A 23,233-nucleotide genomic window follows, 5' to 3' on the forward strand; every position below is an offset into this window, starting at 1 on the left:
AATTTATTTGATAAGACCTTAGGGCAAAGTTTGTCTTGGATACCCACATCTACTGGTAATTCATAAGGACAATTTGCTTTAACACTATGCATGGACTCTACCTTTGTGACCATGTTTTTATGGAAGGCGGGTAAGAAAAGTAGAACCTCACTACTCATTTGTAATTGTTTTTCTTTTGTTATTTTGTCATACCTTTTTCTCTAATTCAGGATTATATCCAGTAACTTCAGCTACTAGTGGTTGATATTTCTAGATGTGAGCAATAATCTCAATCCATGTCTGTCTTTGTAGTATGTTGACTTCACCTTCCCGATTAATAATAGGTCTTGGGTTACCCGTACAGTAAATAATGTTGGAGAGATGTAGCTTGTCACTGGCTTCATGCATTTCCCAGTATGGGGAAAAACCATAAAACATGATAGTTCATCCTCTGATCCAGCAGATTTCTTAAATGTATTTTGCGGGATCTGTTTATAAGCTTCCTGTTAGTCCAGCCATATCAAGATGTTAAAAAGATAAGTGAGTAGTTTTGATTCATAATATGATATACTGTTTGTGTTAGATTTTATGCTACGAAAGTACAGCCCTGATCCAAAATAAAGTGATACAGTATCCCTGTCCAACTAAAAGAAGTACACAGTCTATTTGTTATAAGTTTAGTGATAACATTTCTTCAAAGAACAACTTCATAATAACTAGATGTATGATGATATATCATAAGAATATACTGGTTTCTTTTTTTATGTTGTTGGAAGGGGTCCTGTGTTGTCCATTCCTATTTTGAAAAGGGTACACTTTCAAAAGTGATGGATCTCTAGGTGTCTGTGTCTTGTAAGTGAAACCAAGCTAAAATTCATAACAGGTGTTAAAAGTACATGTTAACATATTTAGCTATCCTAGAACAATAAAACCTAACTATTACTTTATTGTATGTTTTTACTGTTTTCTTTTCCCACCAAAAAAGGTCAGGATCCAATTGTAATATTAAGTTCTGGTATTTTAGTGGTGGCATCAACAAAAATGGTTTCTTTCTCATCATGTGACTTTTTACTGAGAAGCCCCTTTTTATGCATTATGATTTTCATGACCTTAATCCCTTGAAGTATGAAATAACTTTGTTGCATCCTCACTTTAAATTAATTATTGACATTACAACAACCAATATTAATATTAATTATACAGTTTCTAGACAATGGTGTGTCCCAGAGAGTGATTTTGGGCAGAGTGCAGACTGTTGATGGACCCTAACCAGAAGAAACTGAGAAAGCACTGGAAGCATCATGAAGTCTTGTAGGTTCACTCAAGGCATACCAGGGTTGCAAGGCAGCTTAGCAACAATCTGTGCTGAAATCAACCAACAAGTCCAAAGGTACTATGGTGCCGAAGGAAAATTACCACCAAAAAATATAATATAAACACTTTATTTAACACAAGGTACTGGTAAAAGAATAAAAAAAAGATAAGTGCTTTCATCCAATTGAATACTGAACTTCAACAGATAAATGGACAGTGTAAGATCCGGTTTTTAAAATATCATTTCATTACATATGACTGGTTTAACTAGACAGCACCCACTTCCCCTTTAGAATATTAAAGTGCCAAGCACATAAATATGTCTAATACTATTCTGTGACCCTAATAACTTTTGCTACACTCAGATGTCAAACTATAATGAAAATAGATTGATTGATAAATGATTGATAAATAAAAAAATAATTTAAATATATCTAAAATCCAAACATCACTACTATGAAAAATATAAAAAAATATTTAAAATATGTGATAAATATATATAAGGAATATATAAAGGAATATTAAAGTATATATGTGTGACTATAGTAAAAATTGTGTATACAAAAATGTATACATATGGATACAAATATATAATCATTGATATAAACATATGTATATAAATTTCAAATAAAAAAGGGGGACCCTTAAGAACCATGGTTAGAAAACTACCTGCAATAGTTAAACAACATACAAGCATACTTCAAGAGTCGACAAATGTGAAAGAACCTATAAAAAAACTGTTGGATAAAAACAAATTAGGTTAAATTAAAAAAATGTACTCTAGCTAGTCCATGCTTTCAGTTTCAGTAGGCAAGAAATAGGACATATATTATTAATGCCCAGCCAATTATATGCATTCATTAAAATCTGCCAGGTTAATGTCTTCTTCTCTAACTGGAGTGTCCAGGGGCTACCCCAGAAGTTTAGAATCACCATATCAATTGATATGTATTTAAATGAATGTCCTGGGGATTCATGAATATGCTAAGCCAATGTGTTGTTCAAGTTATTTTCTTAATATTGTATTCATGTTCATAAATGTGTTCTCTTAATTTCCTTTCTGTTTTACTTACATAGAAGCATGGGCAGACTCTACATAAAGCAATATGCACTACTCTTTTTAGATTTATAATTAAATTATTTATTTTGTTCATTTATTTAACATTTGTTTACCATGAAAGTCTAACTGGACACAGCATTATTCCAGTTTTCTGTGTGTATTGAACACAAAAAGACAGAGAGAGCGAGAACTTTTATTTTCAGTGACTGACCTGTTATGTTTTACCAACAATACAGAAACTTGTACAGATTCTAGTGCTGAAGTACACAAATACGGGCTGGCTTATAATGGCTCTTCAGGAAAGGAGTCTCCAGGAACAGATGAATAAGATACAGAAGGTACTGACCACCAGAGAGACCATCTAAGCACTAAAGAAACTGTGTAAGAATTTCTGCCTTATTGCTTTTGAAAAATATGCCACCCAAGAGAGTTGGGCTTAATCTGACTGGGTTAACATTTCGTCTTCACAGCTTACAGGGCAAGTGCATAAAACATATATGGACATGGAAGATGCTGAATAATGGACTATCAAAAAGTAAAAAAAAAAGAACTAGATGTGCTGGTATATCTTCTGAAATACAAGCAATGAAATTTCATAGCTAGATATTTAATTCAATTAAAAGATTAAAAGCACAAATGTCTGATCTATTTTTAAATTTTGGTTAGCACCAGCATTGAACTGTAAAAGTAAATGATAAACAGTTTAGCAGCTGACAAACTCAAAGGACATTCCAAGTAATTTACATAAATGGATTTTCCAGAGTGACTCTAAAAAACTGCTAAATTGGTTACACAAATTGGAAGGTTAATAAAAGTGTGAAACGTATGCTTAAATCTAAGAGTAGATATGTCTGTGAACACACAAAAGCTGTCAACAATTCAAAGAGTATATTTTAACAGTGGAAAGATGGGGCACACTGCTAACTATTGTTTAACTAATAACCAGAATACTGTTCCTAACAAAAACATGATTTATGCTTAACATGCTGGTAATGGAAATGTAGATTCCTAGCCTATCAGAATGTGATTTCTAACCAGCATAGTGATTATGAAAATGTACTGATATATGATGAAATAGCTGCTGTTATAGTAGAATCAGCATATTGTCTCTGTGGCATTACTAAGTTAGACAAATGTCCAGTACTGGTGTATGGCAAGAAACTGAAGAGGCTATGATATTCTGGAAGTATGATCACACTTATTAAGGAGCCAAATGTCTGTAGACAAAAAAATGCTAAAAGGAACATGGAAGTAATAATTTCTCATGGAGATACATAGTAGTATCCTATAATGTGTAGAAATTCATACCCTGATTTAACCCATGATGCCACAATTGTATGTCTTCAATTCAAAACACTATGGAAATTATAAGGTATGAAGAACATTTAAATATTCTGTGGACTGATTATACCTCTAGTAAAATTGAGAGTGGAGGGCAGAACCAGCAGCTGGAGTGGCATGGCATGCTATTAATAATACATTTTCCTGAATATACCCCATAAATACTGGAGGGGGCAGTAGTCTGACTGTCTGTTAAAAATACACAGCACTGTTAAAAACAATGGAATTGGTATAAAAAAGTGAAAAATAATTAAAAAATTGCCTTTGGTTGAAAGGGATAGAAGAACCTGCATTCAAAAGAAACCAGTTACCAAGTTTTCTCAGAAAGCTCCAGTTAGTAGTCTAGTGGAAGAAGTTGGTACTGAAACCGAATGGGAGGAACTTGTAGTGAGTGACATGGAATGTAGTCTGAAGCTTCTATTCATTAAACTCATAAAGTATGTCTACATACAGACAGAAAGAGAGAGACAAATGCTGATAAACTCAGTAGGAGAAGAAATGAAATCTTAGAGTAGTGGGTTTCCATATATAATGTCAAAATAAAGGACTAGTCAGAAACAGGACTCTCAGCATTAGTAGGTACTGAAATAAAAACAGAAATATGCCTTAACCAAATGCAGATGAAAACCATTACCTTGGTCTCTTTTTGTAAATGAAGGTGTGGGAAAAGCAGAAACACATATACCTGTATCCATAGGTGAAGAGACTCTATTGCCTACTTCATGTTAAGTGTACAAGTAAAAATGTTCCTTACTTGGCAGATTTACAGATAAGCTATTAAATGTTTAAGAAAGCACAAGAAGAAGATGATACAGTTGTCAGGGCCAAAGAAAATACAAGAACAGAAGAAAAATGGCTGAACAGATTAGCCCCATCCCATGCAAATGCCCATATTTTGAGTTGAAGAATGACTTGCAGTACAAAACAAAGACAAAGAGGAAATACTGCACAAAATGTTAGTTGTTTAAATTTCATGGTTTATTTCAATTTAGCATTATAAAATACAGAAGCTGGTGACAGCTAAAATCTCAGTCCTTTATCCTTTCCCAGTATATTTTGTTAAGTAAATTAAATGGTGCTGGTAGAGTGCAAAAGAAAGCCATACATGTTTAATATTTTTTTCTAACACAAATGTACGATCAGAATATAAAGTGGAAATCTAGAAATGATCCCTTCCCCTGAAAATTACTTTCCTGTTGCTAGTTTATTGTGGTTCTTTGCTGCATTTGTTAATATGTAGCAGATTGATGGGCAGTCTTTATGGTGTAGAAACCCTTAGGCAATACAATTGATGTAGTCATGGAGGCTGATGTCAGTGATATAATCACACTAACACAGACAAATGCACTTCATGAGTTGGATAACAAAATGGTGCATATTCTGCACCGAAACACATGTAAAGAATATAGAAGAGTACAGCATGTATAGCACTGAAGGCAGATTCCATAGGGGAACAAGACAGAAAGATTTACATACTTCATGTGAACTTGCAAAGACCAGGTGAGTTCCATTCTTCACAAAAAAAGGAGCTACAGAGCAAATGAAGACATACACGAAGATAACATGTGGACAGCTCAGAGGCAGCAGTGTTTAGAAGAATAGCAGCATTTTTTTGAACTTGTAGGCAGCTCTGAAGAGGTATACAATGAACTTTGAGTATGTGGTAAGCTGTCTGTTTACCTTCCTAAAGCTTTGCATCCTTGTACAAGAATATAACATTGTCTTGAGTATTTATTGAAATCATTTTTGGGACATTTAAAGAGTTACGTCAAAGACACCAAAGATTTATTCTGTCAGTTTCATGAATGGTATGCATTTTATTGTTGGTGACTCAATTTACTATCATTCCAAATGAGATAGAGATTGCTACAATACGAGAGATATTTTTATTTGAAAAGTGAGTTTTCAAATCTTATTTTGAGACAAATTTGCATTTTACTTGAGCTAGTCATGAACAATAATGTTTTCATGTTTAATGATAATATTTATCATGAGAATGTGGGTGTGACAGTGGGTACTTCAGTAGCTACACATAAATGAACATTATGCTGTCACTATGGGAAAATACCCATGTGTTACAGTATGACTGACCTGTGTGATTCTCTCCACCTGTGCTAACTGACCAACATGGACTGGTCAATTAGTGCAATACAGAGAATTTCCTATTTAAAGAAATGGTACATCTACATAGAAAAATACCTCAGTGGCCCATTACCATGTCTCTGTCAAACATTGCACTGTCAGACCTGACCATGCTAAAGTTTTCTCTATCAGCCCATGCATTGTGGTAGCAGACACACACACACACACACACACACACACACACACACACACACACACACACACACACACACACACTCCCAGGCATATTCATACAGACAGAGGCAGTCCCACACACACGTACACACCCACACACACACACACACACACACACACACACACACACACACACACACACACACATATGCAGACACACACGCCTACATACGCACACTCCCAAACATTCACACACATAAACAGACAGGCACACACAGACACACAGACACAGACACACACACACACACACACACACACACACACACACACACACACACACACACACACACACACACACACACACACACACACACACACACACACACACACACACACACACATACAGATATGAGGAGCAGTGCAACTTCCAGTAGTATGACTACCCCTGCACACACCCACACCCTTACACTCAAACACATACGCAGTTCTGCTGTACTTACCCATACCATGAGTATTTTCATAGGAGTGAATGGGTGAACAATGTCAAAAGATGACATTCTCTTTTTCCTTTTAGAGAAAAGTTTAACTCTGCATCACCCTGCCAAGTTAATTGGGAGGCGTGGCCATATCTGGAGGAGAGCACATGGCTAATTAGCATTAACCACTCATTCAGACTGATGAATTAACATTAGGGCTTCCCTAGTGAGATCACTGTCTGGGCTACAAGCCCCTGTGAGGGGAAAACCACAGTGGTAGAACAGTGTCTGAATCACAGAGTCTTACCACAATACATAAACCATAAATGATAAGGCTTCCACATTGTAGTAAGCCTTTCTGAATCCTAGGAAGAGTGTATTTTTTTTAAACAATTTGTAAACAATATTTGGAATATGAGTTGCAAAATATACTAACTAATACCACAACAACAACACATAAAACACATTTTAGTGAATTAAACCCTCAGTCGCAAACTACTGGCACTAACACAGAGAAACATTCTAAACGAAAAGTACATCATGTAGCTATGTACATTAGATATTTCAAACATGGTACAGATGTGATTAAAAGAAAATTTGCCATCTTGACAATTAATAATAATAATAATAATAATAATAATAATAATATTGGTAAAGATCTTCTTAGTGAACCAGGTCCTGCTTTTGAAATGGCCAGTAATCTTAGAACTAATTTATGCTATAGAGGTTATCCTAAAACTACTTCTAGACAAATATCTAATAATCTGGGTACTTATTCCTCCTATAACTGCTCAATTTCATGTATATTTTTAATAATATTGAATTTTAGCATTCAAACAGCTAATAAGATAGTTTATTTTAAGGAATATTCTAATTGTCAAATAAAAAAAAAACAATAAGTACTTAGCTATGTGCTCTGCCAGGTCACTGTATAATGATGGGAAGTCTATTAGACATTTGAAGGAAAAGGTAGCTGAATGCCAGACCAGTCAGATAGTAGACAGAAAATATTACATAATGCATTGACTAATTATGCAATGAGACAAGCAATTACCATTGTTTTGTATTGAGGGTGATTGAGATTGTCGAAACCCTAGAGGTGGTGATATTTAATTTATTTCTCAAGAACCGTATGTGCTTTTGGATTACTTTGCTACAAGAAGGTAGGTTTCCTGGTCTTATCACAGCGACTAATCTGAAACTGCTATTTAGGCTACAGCATTGTGACATGATCTGACAAAGAAGTTACTCTGATGTTCTTTATTATTAAGAGCATATTGTATGTATATTGTACGATGGCTGTTCATTAGTATTTAAAATAAAACCTTTAGTATGTGTTTGGGATTGACTGTAGTGACCCCATGATTTGAACACACTGAATGTGTGAATTTTCTGAAGAAATTCCTTTGTGACATATTTGTAACATTTTATTTGTGACTAATGTCATTTAACTTTTATTTAAATAGTGCCATTCTATTACTGAGTGTGAAGAAGTGCTATGTACAAAAGATTATGCATTATGTTTTATTTGGAGTTATTCAGGCTTCATTGCCTAGATTTGTATTAATTTTTTACCTTTAGGTCGCAATCTTACATGCTTCTGAGCTCCATTTGTGGTTTGCTTTTGAATTGCAGGCTAACATATTTAGGTGAGGCAAAGTCTGACCACCTTGCACAATACAATACATTGCAGTAAAACTCACTATAACATTAAATTCTTGCACTAAAGCAGCACAGGGAAAGTATCAATGCAGTTGCATAACTATGCCATTTCCCTTATATATACACTGTCACACCTTAAATATGATGACACATAATTGGCATTAATGATCGCATTTCTGGATACACGAGCATATGCATGCACACACACACACACACACACACACACACACACATGTGTGTGTGTGTGTGTGTGTGTGTGTGTGTGTGTGTGTGTGTGTGTGTGTGTGTGTGTGTGTGTGTCCTCTCCAAACAAGGTTAAGTTGTTGAGAACCAGATCTGATGCTGTTGGTCATGTTGAGCCAGTCCCACTATCAATGTAGAGGGAGTACAGATGACATCTTTAGTACAGTCATGGCCACACAGAGTAGGTGACATAGTCCCTCTATGTAGCTATCATGTTGTTGTTTGTCTTTTCGGCTTTTCCCAGTTAGGGGTTGCCACAGTGGAACTCTGGTCCGCTAATGATTGGCAGTAGATTTTGTATGGTGCCAAGTTGCCAGCCTGACGCCCAACCTACAGTGAAGGCATGCCCATTCACGCATGTCTTTTGGAGGCCACTCAACCATGGGGAGGACATGCAGACTCCACACAGAAGGCAGTCCAGCCGTGAATCGAACAGGAGAACCTCTTGCTGTGAGGCAACAACGCTACTGTAGCTATCATAACACTGTCAAAATGCAGAATCTTACATCTGCTATAGGCATTACTTAGAGAAATGCAAATAAGAAAATGCTGTCCAAAAACAAGTAATATACATGTGAACATCAAATGCTACTGATAAACAGTTTATAAAATGCTGCACCATGCAAATATTAGATGCAGTCTTTGCGCAGGCAGTGAAATGGAATGCCTACAGGATGACACCTGATGAGTTTATCATGGAGTTCTCTCTACATATAAGTGCCTCATTCAGTAAAACAAGCAGTGCACCATGAAGGGAACAATTTAATTATTAGACTGGGAAAAAGCCGAAGGGAGAAGAAGATTTCAGGGCATTTCTGTGTTAAAAAGCTCACTTGAAAAAGTAACAGATCTGACTGCTGAATCTTCTGTAAGAAACAGTAACATAAGCATGCAAATCAAAGTTTGATAAGCAGCTTTAAGGGCATAACAACTCAGCATGACTCATTCATTAGTAATTTCCAAAAGAAAGTAAGATAGGATTTTTTTAAAAGAATGCAGTGTAATGTATGTAGGGTTAGAAAAAGAACTGACTAAAATGAATTTCTCAAAATTGCTGGAGTATTTAAAATATTGTGTATGTTTTTAATTTTATATTTAGCTAGAGATACTACTAGATTATGGCATTCCTAAAAAAATATTTTATTTATTTGGCATTTGTTAAAAATGGCAAATAATTATAAATATAAATGATATATGCTAAGTAATTTTATACTAAAAATTGTATTTGTATTATTAGCAAATGGTCTTAAAAATCAGTCTGTGTTTCAGTGACAGATATAGAATAAAATAATGTCTTTTTCTGGCAATGTTTTATTGGCAGAGCCCCACAGGATTATGTAATATTTGCAAATACAAGAAATGCACAGTCTGTGTCCGTGACACTTCTTGATAAAGTCTGTGTGTGTAGTCTTATTTTTGCTGATTCATTTTTTTATCACTCATGTTACTTTCAGACCATGCCCATATGACACTGCAAAAGATCCATTCACATATGATATTATGATTCTAATGGCTCATTAGAAAAGCTTAATGCTTATGTTTTGAATTTAAATGGAATGCCACCTGCTTGTAGCTGTTGATATTTAAAGCACTACAAACATGCTTTATTTTATAGAAGTGGATGTTACATTTACTGTACTAATTGGTTATTTAACTGTAAAACACTTAATAAAATATCACCACTGACAAATTAACATTCTCTCCCCAGTACATATGGGTCTTATTACTGAACTAAGCAACAGCTTCTTACTTCATGCAAGTGCTAACAAACAATTTTTCTGCAGGATTTTCCACAGATATTTTATTACACATCTAAATTGATACAGTGAAAGGTGTGCACAATTTTCAAGTCCTAAATGTGTAAATATTTAATTACACATATATTAATAATAAATATTTATTATTTACTAAGACATGACCTGTGTCTGGCATACAAGGCATCCTCTAACCCATTACTGATGGATTTACTCCATATGTTCTTCTTTCAGCTTTTCACGGTTAGGGGTCGCTACAGCGGAACTCCGGTCCACTAATGATTGGCAGTAGATTTATTACGGGTGCCAAGGTGCCAGCTCGACGCTCAACCTTCAACGAAGGCACGCCCATTCTACGCATATCTTTCGAATGCCACTCGATCGCGGGGAGGACATGCAGACTCCACACAGAAGGCACTCCAGCCGCGATTCGAACGGGAGGACCTCTTGCTGTGAGGTAACAACGCTACTGCTACACCACCCCAGCTTATCAGCAAGTTAAATGGCATCAAAAATACTCAGCCTAGGGATCTAAACCTCTTCTGCAACATCAACAGAATGGTTTGAAGGGAAATGTATGTTTCACAGAGGACACCACTGCTATGGAACAGACTTCCTATTAATATAAAACAAAGTTCACCCTGTCCACTTTCAAGTGCAACTTAGATCTATAAACAGTAAAAAGAAAATTTACCCCAGGACTTCTCCGTGTACTATTAATGAACAGATGCAGCTCCTAAATGCTTTATCTCATGTATGGGTCCCCTCAAATTATCAATTATATGATCCTAGTTATTCTCATTGGGGTAATATATAATTATTGACCATGAGAAAGATAAAGCCAATCTATAACCAAATGGGGTAGGTTATTTTTAGCAGAAAAAGGGAACCTGGCTAGGTTTAAAGTGGCCCACAAAGGCAAAGGAAAGTATGTTTGCTGTCTAATTCCTGCCTGTTATACTCTCTACCTTTGTACCATTGCTATAGGTGCCTAAGCACGCTCTGAGCCAGGACAGCCAGCAGCCTCTACCCCCCTCTCTTTATAGTACTTTATCACTCACTCCCCCCTTATCCTCCACAAGGAACTCCCTATCACTCTTCCCCAGTTTTTAATACAGCTAACTCCCTCGCATATCTACCTGCAATACAGACCTGTCCACTAGGTGGAACCCTTCTCCTAGTCTCATCTCATGCTTTTCCTCTAGTTTCCTTTATTAATTACCTTATTTTCTGTAGTCCCAGACCTGCATTTTAGTTCCTCACACTTCACCCTACTGTCTACTACTACTGTTTCTAGGTTCTCTCATCACTATTTTCACCTACTACTGCCCTATCCAACTTACCTTCTGTAGCCAGTACTGCTGATTGTTTCTTCTCTAGCTGCTTCTTTACCTGTCTCAACTCGCTCCGTTCGCCCTATGGGCTCACTCCGCTCCCTTCCCTACCCCCAATTCCCACCCACCCCCAGGGGTCCTACTCTTATACTTACTAGCCACACCCCTACCTCCTCCCACTACTCTGAGGAAGCATTTCTATTGCTTATCTATTTCCACTCCATCCTTCTCCAACTACTCCCTTTATCTTTCCTACCACACCCCTCCCCTCATCTACACCTATTATATTTCTTTACCTTCAATAACACAACTGATATCTTATCCATTCTAATGGATACATTAAATACCACTACTCAGTTCCAGTGACTTCTCATACCCTTACTGCTTCCACCTTTCATTTTTGCATATATACTCTTCTCCTATGAACACCCATTAGGTCCATATTTCACCACCCTAATAAAATAACCAGCTCTCCTCCTCTACCCATCCTATTTAACCATGCTAACATAACAACAACTCCCAGCTATCTACCAGCAAAATATCATAATGAAAACAAAAATGCAGAAAGGTAGCAGTCTGGCGATACAAATCCACAAAATGTGAAGAGGTTTGAAAGCAAAATTAGTTTAATAAAGTAGTGATGTTAAGTTGTCAATCTCGCCTTCATTCTTGCTTGATGGGTTCGGAGCCGATCCTCGGCTCCGACTCGGCACTTGCTAAGCTCGAGAGTCACTTTTACCAGATCGAGGCAGCCCCATATCCCATGATGCAAGGCGGTAAGTACCCAGATCTCGTTTGCCGCTTCGCTTATGAGGTCCTCCTTTTACCAGCTCCTGGTAAGTGATTTACTACTTCGCTATTTTAGCCCCTTTTTGCTAAAAAACCCTTTATTGTTAGTTTTAAATTAGTTTTAAACATTTTCTGACAGAAAATTTTCTGTCTCTTCTTATTTTTTTAGTCAGACTTTCTCCCATCCCATCCCTCCCCCTGTTAGGGTGTGTGTGTGTTTTTTAGTTATACCTTTTGGTATATTTAATTTAAATTCTTTGACTGGTGTGTGTGTCTGTGTGTGCACCATGTCTAAAGAAAGGGTCTCAGGCTTTAAGAAGTGTGACTCGTGCTGTCAGAAAATGTCTCTGACAGACGGTCACACTTCTTGCCTGTACTGCCTGGGGCCTCTTCACCTGCAGGACCCCTGTGCTATTTGTCATTCTTTCAGCCAGAGAGTCCTGCAGGAAAGAAGGAATAAGTTGATTTTGAGGGGCCTTCTTAAGCCGGAGGGCTCTCCGGCTAAGTCGGCTCCATCCAAGACTGCTAAGTCTTCCAAGGCCCAGGCTTCTGTGTCCAAGCCTGCGGCCTCGGCTCCGACTCATTCTGAGTCGAGATCGGCTCCGGCTGGAGCCGATTCTGGCTTAACTAAGCCTTCGGCACCGATGGCTATCGGTGCCGATTCTGCATCGACCACTTCGGTGTCGGCTCCGATCGGTTCCGACCACCATGTGGCTCAGGCATCGGTGTCGGCTCCGATCGGCTCCGACACCGTTACTTTGTGGCTGTATCGGCTCCGGCTGGAGCCGATGCATCGAGGCTACCTGTCGGCTCCGATGGTTGTCGGCTCCGACAGGTTCAATAGTTTCATCGGTTCCGATGGCTCCTTCGAGGAAGAGGTCTAGGTCTCCTTCCTTGGAGCCGATACTTCGGCTCGGCTTCACCTCTCCTCTCGAACGGAGCCATCGGAGCCGATCTTCAAGGTCATCCAGGCTTTCTGACCATGATTTAGAGAGTGGTCAGTAGATTACTTAAGTCACAGGCACTGGCCCAAATGTTACATAGTCCGTCTCAACAGACTGCTATTGGTCCACACCCGTTGCAGTTCCTCCTTCAACTCTACCCCAGAGCTTGGAGTTGGAGTCTTCGAATGGTTACTGCTACGGCTGAAGGACAGATACCCCTTCTGTTCCTTCAGCCTCTACTCTTATCTCCTCTTCGAGACCTTCCTTAGAGGGATTCGGTGGCCGGGCTTCCATGGTCTCCTCCGAGGGGTGAGTGGCATCGGACCCTTGTCCGAACCCGCTCTTCCCTTGGAGCCTCGGCCTTGGTGAGCTCGGCTCCGACATCTGCCTCGGAGACTTCCCTTTCGGTGGTCCCTGGAGTTCCTAGCTCTTCGGAACGGGTTCTCTCGGACCTTCCTGGGAGGGGAGCATTCGAGGTGATGAAGAGTGTGCTGGCCACTGGTATCAGCCAGCAGTCTGTTCCCTTAGCTCCTCCCTCTGTAGTGCCTGTTGACATCTCTGCCACTTCTCTTGCTACAGGACCCAGAGATCCTCCGCCTCAGGTTTCCCCATTGGGAATATTCCCCTCTTCCGAGGATTCTCCTGATGTTTTGGGAGATCCTCCCAGAAAGAGGACTTGTAAGAGGAAACATATAGACTCCCGAGTCTATCACTTCAGATACTGTCTTAGATGAGTCAGAGGGATCCCCAAGATCCCCTCTGAGGATGTCTCCTTCTCAGACATCCTAGAACTTCTTAAACAGAGGGGAAACTGGCCCACCAATAATCCCTCTGAGGATGAGTCAGTATACCTAGAGGCGTTTGGATCTCGGCCCTCCACCTCCTGGGTGTCTCCGCCTTTCGACCCCCTTATGCAAGTTATTGCCCGAAGGCGTGGGCTGCTCCTGACTCTGTAGAGCCAGTCCCTAGGAGGCCTTCAAAATTTATTACTGCCCCGTGTGATAAGCAATTCCTCACTAAGGGTGTCCCCGCTGATGCCATGGTGGTGGCTGCTGCCACCAAAAAGGAACTTGCAGATCCTTCCGTACCCGTCCATCCTCCTAATAAGGACTCTAGGACCATGGATAGGTACGGTAAGCGGATGTTTTCCTCAGCGACCTTTGCTATGCGTTAAGCTGAATTACCTATGTCACTTCACCAGACTCCAAAGGGATATCCTTAAGGAGCTAGGTGATGTTGTACAGGATCCTACAGCTGCAGGAGCTCAGGAAAAAATTGCTTCGCAGCTAGGAACCCTTAATTCCATTGCAAACTCCTCCATGCGGCTTATATCATATGCTGCTGATGGAGCGAGTAGGGCCGCAGGTACAGGTGTGGCCCTTAGACGCCAAGCCTGGATGCGGCTATGTGACTTTGCAGATCCCTTTAAGGCATCCTTCACAAATTCTCCCTTTGATGGGTCAGCTTTGTTTGGCCCTCAAGTGAAGGAAACTTTGACCAGGTGTGAGCAGGACGGCAAGACTCTTTCTGCCGTAGGAGTCCGTTTTTCCACCCCTTCTAGACCTTACCCCAAAGGACAGAAAGGTGGCAAAATGTGGTTCCGCATATCCCAAGGAGTCACGCCAGATTCACGTGGTCAGTTTACCCCTAGAGGCAGAGGGGGTAAAAACAACAGACGCCGCTCTAGAGGCAGAGGGGGTCCAAAAAAGCAGGGAAACAGAGAGCCTCTCTCTGACAAGCCCTTTCAGCATCCCTGAGATGTTGCCCGGCTGTCCATCCTTGGAGGCAGTCGGGGGAAGACTATCACTGTACCCAGAAGCCTGGCGTTCCCTCACTCAAGACAGATGGGTACAGTCGATCATATCCGAGGGTTACAAAATTCCTTTCGAGGAAAGTCCTTTCTATCACTCAAATTCCCTTCCAGATGTACCACCCGGTCTAAGGGGAATTGCAGAGTTAGAAGTCTTAAAACTTCTGCAAAAAAGAGCCATTCAGCCAGTTACGACAGATCATTCAGAGCCGGAATCTACTCAAGGTTCTTTTGGTCCCCAAAAGACGGGAGACTGGAGACCAATATTGGATCTCAGCAGACTCAACAAGTCTGTGAGGAAGACAAGATTCGAATGGTCACTCTTCAGTCAATTCTGCCCTTCTTACAGAAGGACAACTGGATGTGCTCAATAGATCTTCAGGATCGTACTATCACATCAAAATCCACAGGCGCTCCAGGAGATTTCTCCGCTTCGGCTGGGGTCCAGTCATTTCCAGTTCAGAGCCCTGCCCTTTGGTCTCACTACAGCCCCCAGAGTGTTCACCAAATGCATGGCAGTGGTCACGGCTCACCTGAGACGTCAAGGATTCCAGGTGTTTCCGTATCTCGACGACTGGCTCCTTTCAGCCACCACCAGGCATCAGCTTATTCAAGCCAGGGATTACACAATAAAGCTTTGTACTCTTTTGGGCATCTCGATAAACTTCGAAAAGTCATCCTTATCGCCCTGCCAGTCTATTACTTTCATAGGCGCAAACTTAAACACTGTTCGGATGTCAGCTACCCTTACAGATCAAAGAGTTTCAGACATTCAAAGTCAAGTCAGGATCATTCTGGCCAACAAGAAAGTACAGGCCAGAATGGTTCTAAAGGTATTAGGCCTCATGGCTGCGGCCATTACTCTTCTTCCCCGGCTCGCTTCTACATGCGCCTTCTTCAGTGGATGCTGTTCACACAGTGGTCGTACCAACAACTTCCAATGCGTCACCAGATTCTGGTGACACAGACTTGCAAAGATCATCTTGCTTGGTGGATCACATCTCCCCAGGTTCACCAAGGCAGACACTTTGTACCCCCATCCCGGTAGCCACTGTCACCACGGATGCCTCCCTGATCGGGTGGGGGTCATTATCAGGGCAGGATGGTTCATGGGGCGTGGCAGCCGTTCGAATACCACCTGCACATAAATGTCCTGGAGATGAGAGCAGTGCTTTTAACGTTGCAAGCCCTCAACGACTTTCTTCCCATAGGGACAATTGCAGTCCACACAGACAACATGTCTGTAGTTTGGTATATCAACAAACAGGGCGGAACCAAGTCCTACCCTTGTGTCGAAGCGCTCAGACTATGGCAATGGGCAATCTCCTCTCATCGGTTTCTGGTAGCAATGCATATCCCTGGGAAAACCAACATTGTAGCGGACAGATTGAGCAGAGCTATTCTCATGCCTCACGAGTGGTCTCTCAAGCAATCTATAGCGGAAGAGATTTTTCTGGAATGGGGTCGTCCATGTTGCGATCTTTTTGCTACTCCCCAAAACAGCAAATGCCCAGACTTCTTCTCTCTCTTCCCTCTTCCAGGCCATCCCCAGAGACGCTCTGACCCAGGATTGGCCCCAGGGACTTCTTTATGCCTTCCCTCCATTTCCTCTGATCCCTCAAGTTATCCAGAAGGCAACCGTTTTGAGAGCCAAATTGATTCTCATTGCCCCTTACTGGCCTCGACAAGTTTGGTTCCCGTTCCTCCATCGTCACCTTTTGGTGCAGCCGTGGCATCTGGACCCAGTGCCAGATCTTCTGATTCACCAATCCGGTCAGCTGCACCGGTCTATCCCTTCTCTCAACCTCACAGCATGGTTGCTCCACTTCCTTCCTTAGCCAGGCTTCCTTTGATCTCTAACCCAGTTAGAGACATCATAGTAGCTTCTTTAAAATCCTCTACCAGGAGGATTTATGCAAGCAAATGGAAGCGTTTCTCTTATTGGGCTAAGGCCAAGAGTATTGATCCTTTCACTGCCCCTGTTCAGGCAGTCCTGGACTTCTTAGCAGAGATTTTTCATGCAGGCTCCTCTTCTTCCACAGTCAGAGTTCAATTGGCTGCTATCTCGAACTTTCATGTCGGGATCGCAGATCACAATATTATGTCCCATAGGCTCTGCAGGGCCTTCTTGAAAGGAATTTTCCTGCTAAAGCCTCCAATCAGGAATCCTCCTCCTCAGTGGGATCTAAATTTAGTGCTGACATCCTTGATTCTTCCCCACTTCGAGTCAGCTGTTTCTTGTTCCCTGAAATTTCTTTCTTGGAAAACTTTATTCCTAGTGGCTATTACATCGGCCAGGAGGGTGTCTGAACTTCATGCTCTATCGGTTCGACCCCCCTATTTGGTTTTTCACAAAGACAGAGTATCATTGAGAACTAATCCGACCTTTTGCCTAAGGTCGCCTCAAAGACCAATTTGAATCAATCCATTGATCTCCTGTATTTTTCCCAAACTATTCAGACAGAGCCGAACAAAAACTACATTATCTTGATGTCCACCGTCAACTCAGATATTATTTGGACAGAACAAAAAAATTTAGGAAATCCGATCAACTTTTTGTTTCCTATGCGGATAATAAGAAAGGCCTTCCTGTTGCTAAAGTGACCTTGTCTAGATGGCTTTCTTCGGTCATCTCTGAAATTTATCTGCTCAGGGGAAAACAGCTGTGCTCAAAACCTAAAGCACATTCAACTAGGAGCTTAGCTACTTCTACAGCCTTTCAAGCTAGACTTCCTTTAGACACTATTTGTGCAGCGGCCACTTGGGCCACTCCTCATACTTTGTTTCCCACTACAAATTGGACTTGGCCTCCAGGGACAGAGCCAGTTTTGGCTCTACAGTCCTCAAGAGTCTGTTCCATTGAGCCACCCAGGATAGAGGTGCTAGGGACGCGGTCCCATCAAGCAAGAATGAAGGCGAGATTGACAACTTAACATTAAGAAGTTATGTACCTACCATAACGTTCCATGTTAGTTGTCTTCTCTCGCCTTCTTTCTTCGACCCTCCTCCTTCCACCAGGCCTGGACAGACCTTTCTATAAGAAATTATTATGCTGAAGACCATTCAGACCTGGTTCTTCTTCCATCCTGTAAGTTTTCTTTCTTCGTTTTGGAAGTGTTTTTATGCTTGGTGCTATTGCCCTTTGTCATCAAACGAGATCTGGGTACTTACCGCCTTGCATCATGGGATATGGGGCTGCCTCGAGCTGGTAAAAGTGACTCTCGAGCTTAGCAAGTGCAGTGGAGCCGAGGATCGGCTCCGAACCCATCAAGCAAGAAAGAAGGCGAGAGAAGACAACTAACATGGAACGTTATGGTAGGTACATAACTTCTTATTTTCGCTGCTTGAAAAATCCGCAGCTTCTTCAGAAAAACTTAAAAACAAGCAGTGAAACTTTTTTTAAAAAGGTTTAGAGGAAGTGTTAAAATTACATCACTTCCTGTTGAGAACCTCATGACAACACGCTCATACTAAAAAGTTACTAAAAGCGCTCCAAAACATTAAACGGGTGCAAAGTTAGTTTAATAAAATACCATTTTCGCTGCTTAGAAAAATCTGCAGCTTCTTCACAAAAAACTCCGTTAAAACAAAAAACCAAAACTTTTTTTAAAAAGTTTAGAGGAAGTGTGGGAAGTACATCACTTCCTGTTGAAATCCTAATGGCAACACGCTCAGCAAAGTTTAAACTTGCCATTTTATTTAGTATTGGTTCATGTTTTATAATATTTAGCCATTTTTTACACATTTTAATCATTGGAGCTCATCTAGCAATGTTTTTGTATGAGCGTGTTGCCATTAGGATTTCAACAGGAAGTGATGTACTTCCCACACTTCCTCTAAACTTTTTAAAAAAAGTTTTGGTTTTTTGTTTTAACAGAGTTTTTTGTGAAGAAGCTGCAGATTTTTCTAAGCAGCGAAAATGGTATTTTATTAAACTAACTTTGCGCCCGTTTAATGTTTTGGAGGGCTTTTAGTAACTTTTTAGTATGAGCGTGTTGTCATGAGGTTCTCAACAGGAAGTGATGTAATTTTAACACTTCCTCTAAACCTTTTTAAAAAAAGTTTCACTGCTTGTTTTTAAGTTTTTCTGAAGAAGCTGCGGATTTTTCAAGCAGCGAAAACGCTACTTTATTAAACTAATTTTGCGTTCAAACCTCTTCACATTTTGTGGATTTGTATCGCCAGACTGCTACCTTTCTGCATTTTTGTTTTCATTTCAGCAAAATATCATGGAATACTCCACATCAGATATATTAATCTCAATCCCAGGAGATCTCTACTCTTAAATAGCAGACTCTCATATCCAATTTATCTCAAACAACTCCACACATTAAAAGATGGAGACATTCACCCAAACCCAGGCCCAACAGCAACTCCAATTTTTCTCCCCAACCCCAACAAATCCACTAATTATCCCATTACTAAACCATCTAATTCTCTCTTTGCAGCTCATCTTATTATTCGTAGCATTAACAACAAAATTATTCAACTCCATGCTCTCTTAGAAGTCTACTCCTTTGACATTCTTTGTCTAACAGAAACTTGGCTAAAACCTGAAACAAAAGACAATGAAATCATCCCACTAGGATATAATATCCTGAGACTTGACCGTGCAGCCAGAAAAGGTGGGGGGTTGCGATTCTTTTTAAATCTGGTTTACAGTTAACCACTTATGACATAAAACCACCGCTTAGTACCAATGCAGAAATTCTTATATCTAAACTACAACTTAACAATGTCAAAGCCATCTATATTATTTGTATCTATCTACCCCCCGGTAACAACAATACCACCATAGAAAATATCCTTTGCTGGTTATCTCAACACCTGCCCCAAGAAACCATAATCCTTGGTGATATAAACATTGATTGGAACTGCTGTAGCAGCAGCCACCCAACCACCCACATCAACCTATATGGTTTTGATCAAACCATTACATCCCCCACCAGGATAGACAAAGATAACAAGAAGGAAAGCACATTAGACTGGATTCTGTTAAACAACCCTCCCCAATTATATGAATCTGGAACCCTTCCTGATGACATAAGTGACCACTCACTTACCTATATATTCAGGCATAAAACCTATGCTCCCATTCCTACCACAATCAGGAATATCAGATCCAAAAAGAACTTCAATCCCGATCTCTTCCAAAATGAACTCAGAGCATGCAATTGGTCTCCCCCAAAATACCTCCTTCTGGAAGAAGCTGTTAAATACTTTAATTCTAACTTCTTAGCCATTCTTGATCACCATGCACCAACCTGTACTATTAGAATTAAGACCAAATCTGCCCCATGGCTTTCTAAAGACACCAAACAGAAAATCCACCTCAGGAATAAATACTGGGCCAAATCTATAATGACCAGAAATCCTGTAGACCAACAAAATTTCAAACAACTAAGAAATAACACTAAGAAAGCTGTACTATCTGATAAAAGAAACTACTACCTTCAATTTCAAAAGGCAAACCATAATAACCCACAAAAATTCTGGGCATGCATCAAGCAATTACTACATCCAGGTCAATCCAGTACACCAAACTAACAAAACACTGACCATCAAAATCCCATGCATACTGCCAATGCCTTCAATACCTTTTTCACTGATGCTATTCAAACACTAGCCAGGCAGCTATCACCTAATACTTTTACTTTACCTACCTATAACAAAACCACACCCCCTCCATTCCTTTACCAACCAGTCCCAGCAACCCATATTCTTGCCCTAATCCAAAAACTGAAACCAGGCTCTCCTTCAGCAGACCAACTACCTGCTGAATATCTACAGAAATCTGCCAAGTCAATTGCTTAACCCATCTCCATTCTGATCAATAGAACTATTAGCGAAGGTCACATCCCTAGCATCTGCAAAGTCTCCCATATTATCCCCCTTCACAAAGGTGGAAACTCCACCGAATTCTCCAACTACCCTCCCATAGCCCTTCTTTCCCCTTTGGCCACGATCATGGAAAAATGCATCCATAGGCAATTGCTAGACCATCTAATCCATAATAACTTGCTCTCTAACTGTCAACATGGTTTCAGACCCTCCCATAGCACTACCACTGCCCTCCTTTCCTTTACAAATTGTATTAACAAAAACCGTAACTGTAATATGCTTTCCTCGGCACTATTTATTGATCTGTCCAAAGCATTTGACATGGTCAGTCATCAAATTCTGACAGATATCCTCAAATCTATAGCCTTAGATGCACTCTCTATCAAATGGTTCCAATCCTACTTAGATAAAAGACAACAGACTGTAATCTGGCAAAACAGTCTATCTAACCACCTACCAGTTAACCTTGGTGGACCACAGGGATCCATATTAGGACCTCTCCTTTTCTCCATATTCATCAACAACCTTCTTCTAGCAATTCCCCATGCTACTTGCATACAATACGCAGATGACTCCACACTTGTATGCTCAGCCACAACCACCTCTGAACTTCACTCCCTTACCCAAAATGTATTTAACACTGTTGAACAATGATTCACTCACTGTTGCCTTCTCTTAAACCCCCCAAAAATAAACTCCTCCTTTTCAATCCTAATCATAAGTCATCTCCCATAGATTTTGCTGTTACATCCACTAATGGTACCATTATATCACCTGACCTAACTACCAAGCTACTTGGTATTACCATTGACAATAACCTTACCTTTGACATACACATCAACAACGCTATTAAATCTGTCAACAAAAAAACGTGTCTCTCTCTACAGAATTAAACCCTTCCTGTCACCTACAGCTAGGACTACTATTGCACACACTCATCTAATCTCTACACGCCTGTATGCCCCAAGCATTTTCACTAATCTGTCTAAGAATAACCTCAATAAATTGGAAATCTCATACAATAACATAGCCAGATTTGCTACTGGTAACCAATTTAGAACTCACCATTGCTTTAATTTAAAGCAGCTTCAGTGGTTGGAACTACAGAATCTGCTCAAATACCACCAACTAATCATTGCCCATAAGACTCTTTACCAACCTTTCAATACTATTACTCCATCCACCATCATCACCCCCTATAATAATCTGAAGTCCTTACGTTCATCTCAGAAACTTCTAGTTAACACATCTAAATCTAACAACAAGGCTGGGGATTCTCTCTTCTCTAACAGTGTGGGAAGATTTTGGAATCTCCTACCCATCAAACTTTCCTCACTTTACTCTATATCACTCTTTAAAAACAGACTGAAACTTTTCCTCAAAACACACTGGTTATGCCCCTGTACTAAACCTGACTAATTCTCTACTCTACCCAAATACAGTAGGCCTATCCTATACCTTACCTTTTCTCACTCTGTATTTCATTATTTCCATCCCTCTGGATACTTATTTGTTAAAAAAAAAAAATTAATACTAAACTCATTTTTTACTATTACTGAACATCAATCTGCCTCTTTTATTGTACTGTACTTGTATATGGAATTAGCATGTATACCTCCCTTTTTTTTCTACATTAAGTAATGTACCTACTTGTTATTTTGAATTTTACATTGTATTGAATGCATTTCACATTGTACTGACTTCTGTCCTCTCTGTATTATTTTTGTATTATCCAGATTTGTCCTTGTATACACAGCTGAAGTTATTTTATATTGTTTTGCGATTATATTATCTATTTCTCATGGAGCCTATCTCCCTGGGCCTCTACTGAAAATGGACATATATCCAGTTAGACTAGCCCGGTCAACAAATGTAAAATAAAAATAAAATAATTTAGCCCAGTGCTAACCTATGAACCTATATTGTGCAAAATGAACTCATGCTGCAGCAAACAGCAATAAATCTACCACATAACAGAATATCAAAAAAGTACACAGTGTCATAAAGGGTTATTAATGGGTCTTTGATCATAACCAACTTCTTATGTATTTGAGATATCCATGTGAAGAACAGATACATCCGGAGTTATGACTGGAGACACCCAATCATAATTATTTGTAGTGCATGGAGCTTTACCTGCTCTCATGTATCACAGCAGTTACAGAAAAAAGGTGTAGGAGTTCTAAGTGTTTGGTCATTGTGAAAATTAGGACTCAATTAACATTGCCTTGCTTTGGTCCCCTTATTTCCCAAAGGATTTATGTACAACTCCCAGCCACCCCCAGCTTATATAATCATTCTCTGGGGTCTGGGGTCACATGATTTCTTGGAAACAGGAACCTAATTAGGTAAGTCCTAAACTTTGCAATCATAAGAGCTTTACAGTTTTGAAAGCTGTAACCACTGGTGCCAAAAAGCAAAAGGCGACCA

The sequence above is a fragment of the Protopterus annectens genome, chromosome 16.part0 (genome assembly GCF_019279795.1).
Source record: "Protopterus annectens isolate FY-2018-M chromosome 16.part0, PAN1.0, whole genome shotgun sequence".
In the NCBI taxonomy this organism is placed as follows: Eukaryota; Metazoa; Chordata; order Ceratodontiformes; family Protopteridae; genus Protopterus; species Protopterus annectens.